This window comes from Sinohyriopsis cumingii, unplaced genomic scaffold, assembly GCF_028554795.1.
Source record: "Sinohyriopsis cumingii isolate HCF-2022 unplaced genomic scaffold, ASM2855479v2 utg000127l, whole genome shotgun sequence".
Lineage (NCBI taxonomy): Eukaryota > Metazoa > Mollusca > Bivalvia > Unionida > Unionidae > Sinohyriopsis > Sinohyriopsis cumingii.
Genome location: NW_028315871.1, coordinates 5590680 through 5601762, shown reverse-complemented (window position 1 = coordinate 5601762; position 11083 = coordinate 5590680). Strand labels below are relative to the sequence as shown.

The following is an 11083-nucleotide window of genomic DNA, read 5'->3' as shown; positions in this document are numbered from 1 at the left end:
TTTCATTGATTGCGAAAAGGTAACTCCTGAATATTTCACTTTTTTTGCTCTAGGTATATTATGTGATCCCAGAGTAATTCCATTTGATGAGTACACTTCCGTTTTTTTTACTAAATATCATCCAATTACTTTTGTTAGAGTTATATTTCAATTTCCACTTCTGTGCATACTGATGAGCTGTATTTTTTGTTGTTAAATTTTTAAAGCTACGTTAAAAATCCTAATTACAGATACACTCACACATAATCTTTTTTATTATAGTTCTTCTTCGTAAAATTGTTAATAAAGGGAAACTACTCTTGAATTGGTTCTCAGCGTGTATGTTTGGCAGTGGTACTAGCTGTGGACTTCCGGTTCTTCTCACGGCTGTGCATTGCAAGACACTGTCGAAGTTAAACGTAGGCCAACGAAACTTGAAAACAAGTCCATTTCTTTTGTGAGAATTTGAATTTATTAGAGAAAAGACATCAGGGTAGGTAAAGTCTGACAAAACGTAACATTACTTTGTAGAAAAGCATCGTTACTTTAGTTCTCACTTGTTTGAAATGTTCCTGAAAATGTGACTTCCGTTACACTGTTAGTCGACATCAAAATACATTACACAGCGCCGTTAGTTGGGCGGTAAGACCCCTACCCCCTCCCAACTAAAAATATCGGGTGATGTGTGTTACGTTGTAGGAACAGTAGCCTGGAACGCTGTATTCTTGCAGTCGGACATCCGGGGAATTGTCACGTGACATTCATCACAACGCGGCCGCCATATTTGTTTGGGGGAAAACAAATAATCACAATCCATTGTAAAATTCCTAAGAGCTGTTGTGCACCAGGTTGTCATTCCAACAAGAGGAAAAGTCAGGCTCAAAAGTTTTATATCATACCCAATCAATCCTCACGAAGAGAAAGATGGTTACATGCAATCAGCAGAGCAAAGCTAAATCCTGACGGCAGTATTAATAAAAATAAACGCTGGTTTCCAAGATGCGGACACTGTTACGTTTGTTCAGCACATTTCATTCCTGGTAAGTATTATGCTAATTTATATCCCTTCATTTAAACCGTTATATGATTTACTGTAAATGATGAGAAATGGAATTAAATTTTTTATAATATAACGTGTTCTACCGCACCCTGAAGTCAATTTCGTTTCACTAAGTACCCGTTCACAACGAGAGAGAGAGAGAGATTTGTATAAAATGTGCACACAAATTTACAAAACATTGGTACAAGTTTGTATATTGTATAACTTTAAATTAATCAAGATGAACAATTTGGTCAATAAATATTGAGATTTGTGAAAGTTCATAACGTTCCCATAAGTAATATATATATGCTTCTTTTAACAGTGAAATTGGCTGAACCATGTCAGGCAACGAAGTTGAAGTTAATGGATGACAACAAACAAATGGATATACCATCTTGTTACTTCAGATGACAATGACACAGGAATCACAACACCTGGAAACAAAGTCACCTGAAGTTGAGTCAATTTCAACTGCACCACATTTTATGCCAATGAAACAACCATTGGAAAAATCTGAGAGAGAAATGCTATATATGGAAATTGACAATCTCAGAAAAGAAAGAAATGATGCCTTACAGAAAACATCAAGTCTGGAACATATAATTAGTGCTACCTCTCTTTCATCAGTTTCTGTAGAGGGAAACAATGATTCCTGCCAGATGATGACTGGCATTAGCTGGGATATAATTTTACAGCTGTTTACTTTTTTAAGTACATGTATTACCAGTAAATGGTCAAATAAAGCCAGCCTGCCACTAAAGGAACAACTGTTTTTAACACTTGTGAAACTACATCATAATGTGTCTCAAATCAACAACAATTGACTGCTTCTGGAAATGGATTGATCTCATGCATGCAAAAATTGGATTCATGATCAAGGGGACTGATAGAGAGACAATATTCAGCACAATACCACCAGTGTTCAAATCCAAATTTCCTCGTGTGACTTCAATAATAGATTGTTTTGAAATATTCACTGAAGCACCCAAAAATTTATTGGCAAGGGCACAATGTTATAGTTCATACAAGAAACACTGCACAGTTAAAGTTTTTATTTATTGTACACCTCTTGGGTCAATCAGTTACATATCTAATGCATGGGGAGGTAGAGAACGTGTGATCGGATTGATGAAAAATAGATTTACTGTATTGAAAGGGACTTTACCAATCAGATGTGTCAAAAGCATTAAAGATGAAAGCGTTGAATCGGTGTTATAGAGTTGTGACAAAATAATAAAGGTGTGTGCTGCCCTAACTAATTTGTGGACTGGGATTGTGTTTAAAGAGTAAACCGGATCACAGAATATATGTTTGAGATTTTTATTTCAATTGTTGCATTTCATGATGACATGTCAAATACATTATAAAAGAAATTTAAACATAATCCATGACAATAATTATTTACATGTACATGTATACTGTGACACAAATATTACAGAAATGTATTTTAATGCAATATTTTTATCATTAAACACACTCATATATGTAAATTACTACATTAAGTTGTTTTATTATGTCAATACAGTAATCACATTGAATACATTGAAATTCATTGACAAAATGAAAAGAAATGCCTCATGAGTTGTTATTTTTGTACACAGCTGACCGTATTTACATGCATCATAGTTTTGTTCATTGTTATTAAACAAACTTAATAGTAAATTGTTGTCTGTTTCATTTTTTTTGCCAATTTCCATAAATTGAATCACACATCTTGTTTAAATCGATGCCTTCAATTTTCTCATTTTTTGCCGAATAAAAGCTTCGGAAGGATGGTGACAACTTACTAGATGTTGGCTCAGGTCCAAGAGAAACAAACCGACCACTGTACTCTTTAAAGGCACTCAAACCAACACAAGGTTCATCCAAACTAGCCAGTGCTTTGAGAAATCGATTCTGCTCTTCAGCGGTTGCTGGTTCTGGCATCTTTCTCATCTTTTTCTTAAATCTTTTTAGGGCCTCTTTGGCAGCAGTCTTATAAAATTGTATCTCAGCTATGTTTTTTGGGTTCTACTTTCTTCACATAACATGCATTCCATTCACATGGGCGGTCTGTGCAGGTGCTCGATGTATATCCCAGTCGCACTGCAGTTTCTATTTTAAACAGTAATGCAACAATGTGGGAACAAGTCTCTCCTAACCTATAATAAAGCAATAAAATGTTTTGTTAACATTATGATATAATATACTTAATTTGGTGCAACTATAGTCTTAAAATATGCATATGTATAACTATAAGGTTACAGATTTAGATTCTTTCTTTAAATTTATTGGGCTGTTTACAGAGTTCAGCATTTATCCCAGATTTTCCGGTATGCAATGAAAAGAAATTGTTTGAGTAGGTGACAGTGTCCTTATTGTCTAAATTTATGTCATAGTAACTAAGTTACATGTACTTACCCAGCCATACAGTTACAATGTGCTGCAATAACAGGTCCTGATTTTTTTAATGCAACCCATGGGTGGTGGGGTTCTTCAGTCACTCTCCAAGAAGGCTTCACATCAGCTTTCGAAACATAATGTCCACTGTCAGTCTTCATGTGGAAAACAGTCTGAACCCACCCTGACACAAAAAAATGTGTGCCTCTAGAGACCTATAGTTCTCCATTGCCTCAGCAGAATAAATACCTGTAAATGAAAATGATAAGTTGTTTTAAATTTGAATAATTATGTAAAAACAATTAGTTGAATCTATTAAATGATAATGTAAAAGATACATAGGCAATACCTTCTTTCTATTCTACAAATTCTTACACTACTAGCTTTGTCAACATGGTATTTACAAGTACCACTATTCACTATTTACAAGCATCAATTTATTGTAGTTTACCGTTATTTGCAACATTTAATAATATTATTATTTACATTCAAAGAAATACGTTAATTCACCCGTCAAATAAAATAAATACTTACGTGGATGTTTAATCAGGTAGTTATAAACATCGTGGTATTCAGTAGCTGGCCATTGTTTCGGGTCATTGATCCAGGTATCAGCGGGCACCTTATAAGGACAAATATCCATTGCAATCAACTTCAGTTTTACCAAGTACCTCTGTTGTGCGTCCAAAGCCAAATTGTCTTGATATTGGTAAGACATTTCAATTAAATTTAACAATTAATCTAATATAATAACTGAATTCTTCGAATTTCGATCTTTCACAAACGTGTCCCCCAAACAAATATGGCGGACGAGTTGCTATGTTGAGCACGTGACTCGATGACGTCAGTCCGACTGCGAGAATTATCGCGGTGCTTAATGTTCTTATCGGTACATATTAAAACTGTTTTGCTATTGCTGCTTACTTATTATTTATAAAGTTTCAATGACTTTCCCTCTTTCTATTCCTATAAGAATGCTTTGTCAATCGAATCTCGTAAATGTAAATATAACAACATATGATGACTGACGCAGATTAACGTACCATGGGGGAACAACTCTATTTTTATCGCGGTATTTTGCCTAACTTACGTATGGTAGCATGCAGGTATTATAATAAATATAAAATACCACTTACCTATGAAAAGAAATGTCCACGCTTGTACTGGCATAATATTTCCAAAATAAATGAAAGGATCCAAAAATAAAATCAACACACATATGTAATTCAACTGTAATTCCATAAATAAAAAAAAATTACAAATTAAAAGCAATTATTATTTAACTTTATATGAATTTTAAATGCAACGTGGGCAATGAAATATGAATGTATAACAGCTATTATTAATATTATTATTGAAATATTACTGATTTCAAGAACGTTTAACTGTTATTATATTCTTATATATTTATGAGAAGTATGATCATAAGTAACATTTTGTAAATTTTGGTCCATATTGGCTGCCATGAAATGAAATTGTAACCTTAACTTTCTAAGGATATGTATGACACAAGCAGTATATGACCTGTACTCATTAAACATCAGACAATACACTGAATATAATTCATAATCAAAACCAATGCTGGTATAGCAAGTTCGACTGAAGTTTTCTGTATGATGATAAATGTAAATGAGTGCACTTTACATAAAAGTGATGTTCATTCTTTTTCATTGTAAACTTATAAAAAATGTTGACATTTTAGAGGATATTGTGCTGTACGATATTTGCGCCCTTACATTACATATGTAAACAACTGCTAGATGGCACGTGTCCAAAATTAATCGGGGAAATCCTGTTTGCTGCGATAATACAGCATTGGAGTATATAGTAGCATTCGATGATATTGCCGATTCTATGGTTTCATGGTATTCAAAATTTCCGGTACTTTTTGATTTTCTGCTTAGCACCAAGTATGGTGTACTGGTTCTGTATCACCAGTTAATTTCGGGAAAATTTCTGGATTGCTGAAGACAAAACTGGGGTGGTACGATTTACCCAGATTCACCCCACTACTACCCAAATATGGTCCAGAAGCAAGCACATGATACATTTACTACTAAAGAAATTTGTAAATTCATTGTAAAGTTAAGTTCTGGGTTAAAATGAAATATGTTAAATTACTAAATCAGCAACAGCGGAGTAGGGAGGCATCATACCTCTTTATAGGAATCGTTATTTCGGAAAATGGAACGTAATAAAAATACTGTAAAAAGAAATTGATTTCTAAGTGTCTGTTTAACTAATTGATGTCTGTAGCCCCCTATTTAGGCTTGATAAGGTGAGAGGGTTTTTCAATCTCTTTTGTTTTCTTTTTTTGAACACTTATTTGAGGTATGGCCCCACCCCCGCTGCTGCTGTTCTTTTTATTTTTTATTTATCCAAAGATTTTATCAAGGCCTATATGATATCTTGACCAAGGATCATGTAAATTTATCATGATAAATCCTTATGGAGTTGACTGCAGTTTTGAAAAGAAATTTTTAAACTGAATTATGTCAATATCTCCTGAACACCAAGTTTGATGAATATTTCACAGAGTATGTGTATCAACTCCGGCGTGGTTTTATATCTAAATTTGGATCAATTTATTCAGAAAATATATTATATTGGCTTTTACAAAAATAATCTGAATAAATATGCCAAGGAGACAGATTATAAAATTCAGATCCAGGAAAGATATGTTGAAGAACTAAATTTATCATATGGTATCTTTCGTCGTGATTATTTTTATATGTTGAATGGTTCATAAAAATGATCAAAGATTTGATGTCTGACCCTTCTGTTGATATATTTGATCATGTGGCGAAAAATCTTAAGATATCATTGTAATGATAGAACGGTTAATCCATCATAATCCATTATTCTAATTCTCCTATTGTTGATGGCATTTTGAGGGGATATATATATATATATATATATATATATATATATATATATATATATATAATCTCCTGAATTGCCAAATCAAGATAGAGTGGTTATTTCATCATTCTGCGGTCTCTATCGTTGGTGGGGAAATTAGCGTTTTCATATCTAATATATATAATTCCCCCTGTTTCTCCAGTCGCAAGATAATCAAGATAGAACATTTATTTCCTCATTCCAAGGTTTCTATTGTCAGTGGAGAAAGTGGACAATTACCTATAATAATATTAATTTTGTCCACTTTCTACAGTCATGGATGTATGTGAGGTATTCTTTTTTTCCGGTGCTTTTTTCTTATTTTGATAAAAATTCTTCAGCTGTCAGAGGTTTTTCTTTTGATTTAAAATGTTTTGGATTTCTTTTTTCATCATAAATCAACAGCACCCTGTATTTGTTGCTGCCACATTTCCTACAGATTTCTATATCACCTCATAAATTCCCTTACAGCCCAAACACGGTTTTGGTCCAACAGAATCTTTCTTGATATATTCAATTTGATTGTTTAAACAGCAGTATTCACCATGACATCTACAATTGCAAAGATCAGTTGATCCTTGTGGAAGCCAATTTCAATTGTTCATACTGATCTGAAAAGGCATAATTATATTTCATAAACAAAATAATTGTTTTCAATTAGATAAATAATATGACTTTATATTTAGCGAATAATCACATTTGTGACGTGTAAAATCATTCCATCGAATTGTCCTTTTCACACAAAGTTTTTGATAATGATGACAAAAGTTATCAATGCCAATAATAAAAATAATGCCAATAAAATTAGAGAATTTTATATTTGTTTGGAAAATGATTCTGATTTTATTAATCCAACTATTTTGTTTGAGGAATAGACTGAGGAAGAATTAATGGATATTGCTAAAAACAATTATCCTCAGAGATTATTACTCATTGATGAATGGATTTGTTAGAAAAATCTGTTTATGTCAAGAGTAAAAACGAATCAATAAAAGCTTTAAGAAATGTCAGAGTATGTACCTCAAGGAATAATAATTCAGCATTTTATGTTTTTTCATCAGTTAATGATTTTGAACAAGTTGCTTATAAATTTAACAGTGAGTATTTGGTCACTGAGATTATACCAGAGTTTAGATTAAGATATCTGATTTTCGATATTGATTCGTTTTTCAGGTGAAGAATTATTCATGTAAATTACAAGGATAAATTAGGTACATTTATATGTACTGATGAAAAGACAGACACAGCAGAAGATATTACTAATTATTTTATGAGACTATGTAATTGTTGATGGTGACAGATCTATCTTTTCGAAACAAATAGTGGATATCCTATTATGTGTAAATCTACACCTGTATCATTAGAACAACAGAAAGAACTCCCTAAAAAAGCTAAATATGATAATCTAGAATGGCATGTAGATTTACAGGCTGGACTACATAGTATAAAACTAACAAACAGAAGACTATTAAACCGGGTAAAATAACAAAATGTACAAGATGTATTTCACATGAAAATGTTTCTAAATCTGAATTACTTGCATGTCCAACTCGCATTCAGCACAAAGAAGTAAAATATACTGAAAAAGAAAATATATCTTATAATCATTATTCATATGATATATTGGATGAAGATCTGCAAATAATTTCTAAAGAATTAACGGGAAACCCCAATCAATTATTGGGTATAATTTCCTGTAGTATTTATGAGTATAATGTGTGTCGAAAACCCGTTCATTATTGTAATATTTGCTAATGGAATCATGGAGTTGCTATTAATGGCTCCTTCGAAAGTAAGTACAATAATTGTATCGTGATTGTAAATTTATACCATTACAGTGTTTCCCTTTACACACATTTGTGCATCAGGGATGCACGCTGGAGAAAATTGACGCATACATTTTGTTTCCGTGCGTTGTTTTTGACACAAAGGATTTTCATAATGTGATAAGGATTTATTTAATACCCAATGCATTGGACGAGGGATGGCATCGTTTATACTTCGAGCATAGGCATTGACTGGTTCCCCGCTTTGTTTGTTCCTTGCCGTGCACTCCTCTTTTTGTATAGCAGAGTGCAACGCAGGGAACATTCGAAACAATGAACCAGACTAGCATAGGCAATATTATGATGGAGTAGCTTCCCCTAATCTCGCGAGCTCTCATGTTATTTCCATCGAGCTCAGCAAGCTGTCATCTAGATGTTTAATCTCAATACTTGTTGCACTAGAAAGTGATATCCAGATTAAAATGACGTACACTAAAAATCATTAGTGAAGAAAGTGAAAGAAGCAGAACATAAAAGAGTAACTGTGGATCTAACTTTAATGATAAATGGAGAAAATAATACCCTTGACTGGAATACGGTATTCTTACATTAGGATTACCGGTGTGACTTATGATCATGTGATTGTGAAGGCTGCAAAAGTGAATAATCCTTTCGTGACAGGGTTTTAGAATGTTAAAAATTCTGCCCTCATTCACCACAAGATATCTGGAGAACACATTATAACCCAAGACATTCTTTCACAACAAAGAAATCAGTAAACTTGCATAGACAAATGAGTTATTTGGATTACAAAGTCAGCGGGTCATTGCAGATTTTGTTGGTTTTTAACTTTGCTGCAATAAAAGATAGATCTTGAAGTTAAAGTGTAACTTATTAGAAAGAAGATGAATCATTATCCTCCTTGATATTTGGATAAATATGTTCTAGGACAAAGTACAATGAAACCGATGATAGTACACACTTTATGAAAGGCAGTAATTTGACTGCCATTTTGTTTAAAAGATTTATTTGGTTTTTTGTATTGGCTTGTATGTACTGTGTTGGGCTAGAATATTGCTTCATAATGATTATAAGGAGACTGGTAAAAGTACGACTTTAAAACAAAAATGAACTAATAAAATTATTCTTTGAATGGACAATGCATTTGTTTGCTAATTGTGCATGTTGGTTTATTTGTATGTTTAGAGAGAGAGAGAGTATGTTGTGCAAGTTGCAATATGCTATTTCAAGCTGAAAAAGTACGTCATATAAAAATTTGTCAGTACATTTTTGACCCCCACATTTTTTATTTGACCCCCAGTTCTGACACCAAGTTTTTTTTTACCCTCAATTTTACACCCCGGGGGGATACACTGCATTATGTTGTAATTTGTCAGAGTTCTATGAACGGTAGACGTATAATAATTAATTGTGGTGAAGAATCATACGATGAAGAAATAAAGAAAATAATTTCAGTAGAAATTAATAATAATCCAGAGGTATCAGAAATTGTTGAGAAATTACCCGATCATCCAGATTTATTAATAGTTGATGAGTGGCATACGATGACAGATATTTAAGAGTGTTCAATCGTACAAAGTGCACTGGAGTAAATTTTCAACATTAGCTAGTGCATTTGGGCATAATGTTGTTCTTGATGCTGATGTAATCAAAATGACTTAGATCTGTTTAGGATGTACAAAACAAATATGAAAATTATCGTTAACTGTTATAAACCTGATCATGATAAATTATTATTGAAAACTCTCAGAAGGATAATTTATCGTCTTTTTTATATGAAATGAAACAAACATGAGCATGTGGTGAGAAAATAGCAGTATTCACTCATTACAAGGCCCGTACAGATTATTCCATAGAGGGTTTAGCGAAAGTATTACAGCATCGAGGATTTTGTGCGAGATATTATCACGCTGATACAAACCTTGAACAAAAGAACCTAGATTTCGAAGATGTTAATAATGCGTATAATGATGTAGATTTTGTTACATATAATCATACACTTGAGGCTGGAGTTGCGATAACAGATCCGAGATTTGCTAGCATGTTTGTATTTTCTTAATTAGGATCTGTTGAGGCAACGAAACAAGCATTACATAGATTCAGATGTGTTAATGAGATTCTTTATTCAGCTGTAACAAAATCACATTATGGTAAAATTCTACTGAATTGTGCAGACATTAAAAAATTAATAATTGATCGGGAAAGATTAATTACTGTTGAAGTAAGGTTACGCAGAGCACCAAATTCTGATGAACTATCAACACCATGTGGACTTTCGTTCATGATGGATATTGTTGAAGAAAATAATTCAAAGAAAGTCCTTCCCCCGAGATTAATTAAAATGATAAAAGAAATGGTATATGAGATAATACAAACACCACCAGATGATTATGATACTTCGTTGTCGAAAAAAACATGAAGATTAATCATGATAATTCTGCCCCGATATTTGAGGTCGATGTGTTTTTGAAGACCAGCATTGGCAATCAAATAAGACATGAACAACTCAATATTGATAAAGTTGAAGAAATTCACAATGTAAAAATTAGGACAAAATATTATAAATACAATCCCGATGAGAAATTGGAAACATATGCATCAAAGAAATCGTATCTGAACAATTTATTTCAATGTAACATTGGAAATTTGTCGGCAGATGAAATTGAAACATTGTACAAGAAATCCAATCAACCAAAACAGGCTCAGCAAGTGATTGTTGACAAGTTAAATAATGGCCATGTGATAGACAATAAAATGTTTCGAACATAAAATAAATCCTAGTTAAAAGCTTAATATGATAAGAGATTTCCTGGCTCTGTTGAATCTGCCCAATATAGTTCTAGATAAAGATCTTAGTGAAAATTCAGTTACAATATCTATAGCCATGTTCAGTTAAATCTGCTGCTGATGGTATTATAAATGCAACATTTTCAAGAAAATATAACAAGTGGATATCATTCTGTTATGTTTAATCTCATTTTGTCATTATTTATTA

At 32.7% G+C, this 11083-nt stretch overlaps 1 long non-coding RNA gene and 1 pseudogene across 1 annotated transcript; one reads left to right on the top strand and one right to left on the bottom strand.

Moving 5' to 3' along the window:
* The first annotated feature begins 1380 nt into the window (after positions 1–1380).
* On the top strand, positions 1381–2683 carry LOC149774863 (uncharacterized; annotated as a pseudogene).
* Positions 2509–4259, bottom strand: LOC149774862 (uncharacterized). Its single transcript, XR_016416705.1, has 3 exons — positions 3935–4259; positions 3422–3649; positions 2509–3162 (listed from the first exon to the last, which is right to left on the bottom strand). It is a non-coding gene; the product is annotated as an uncharacterized LOC149774862 (long non-coding RNA).
* Between the last annotated feature and the right edge of the window lie 6824 nt (positions 4260–11083).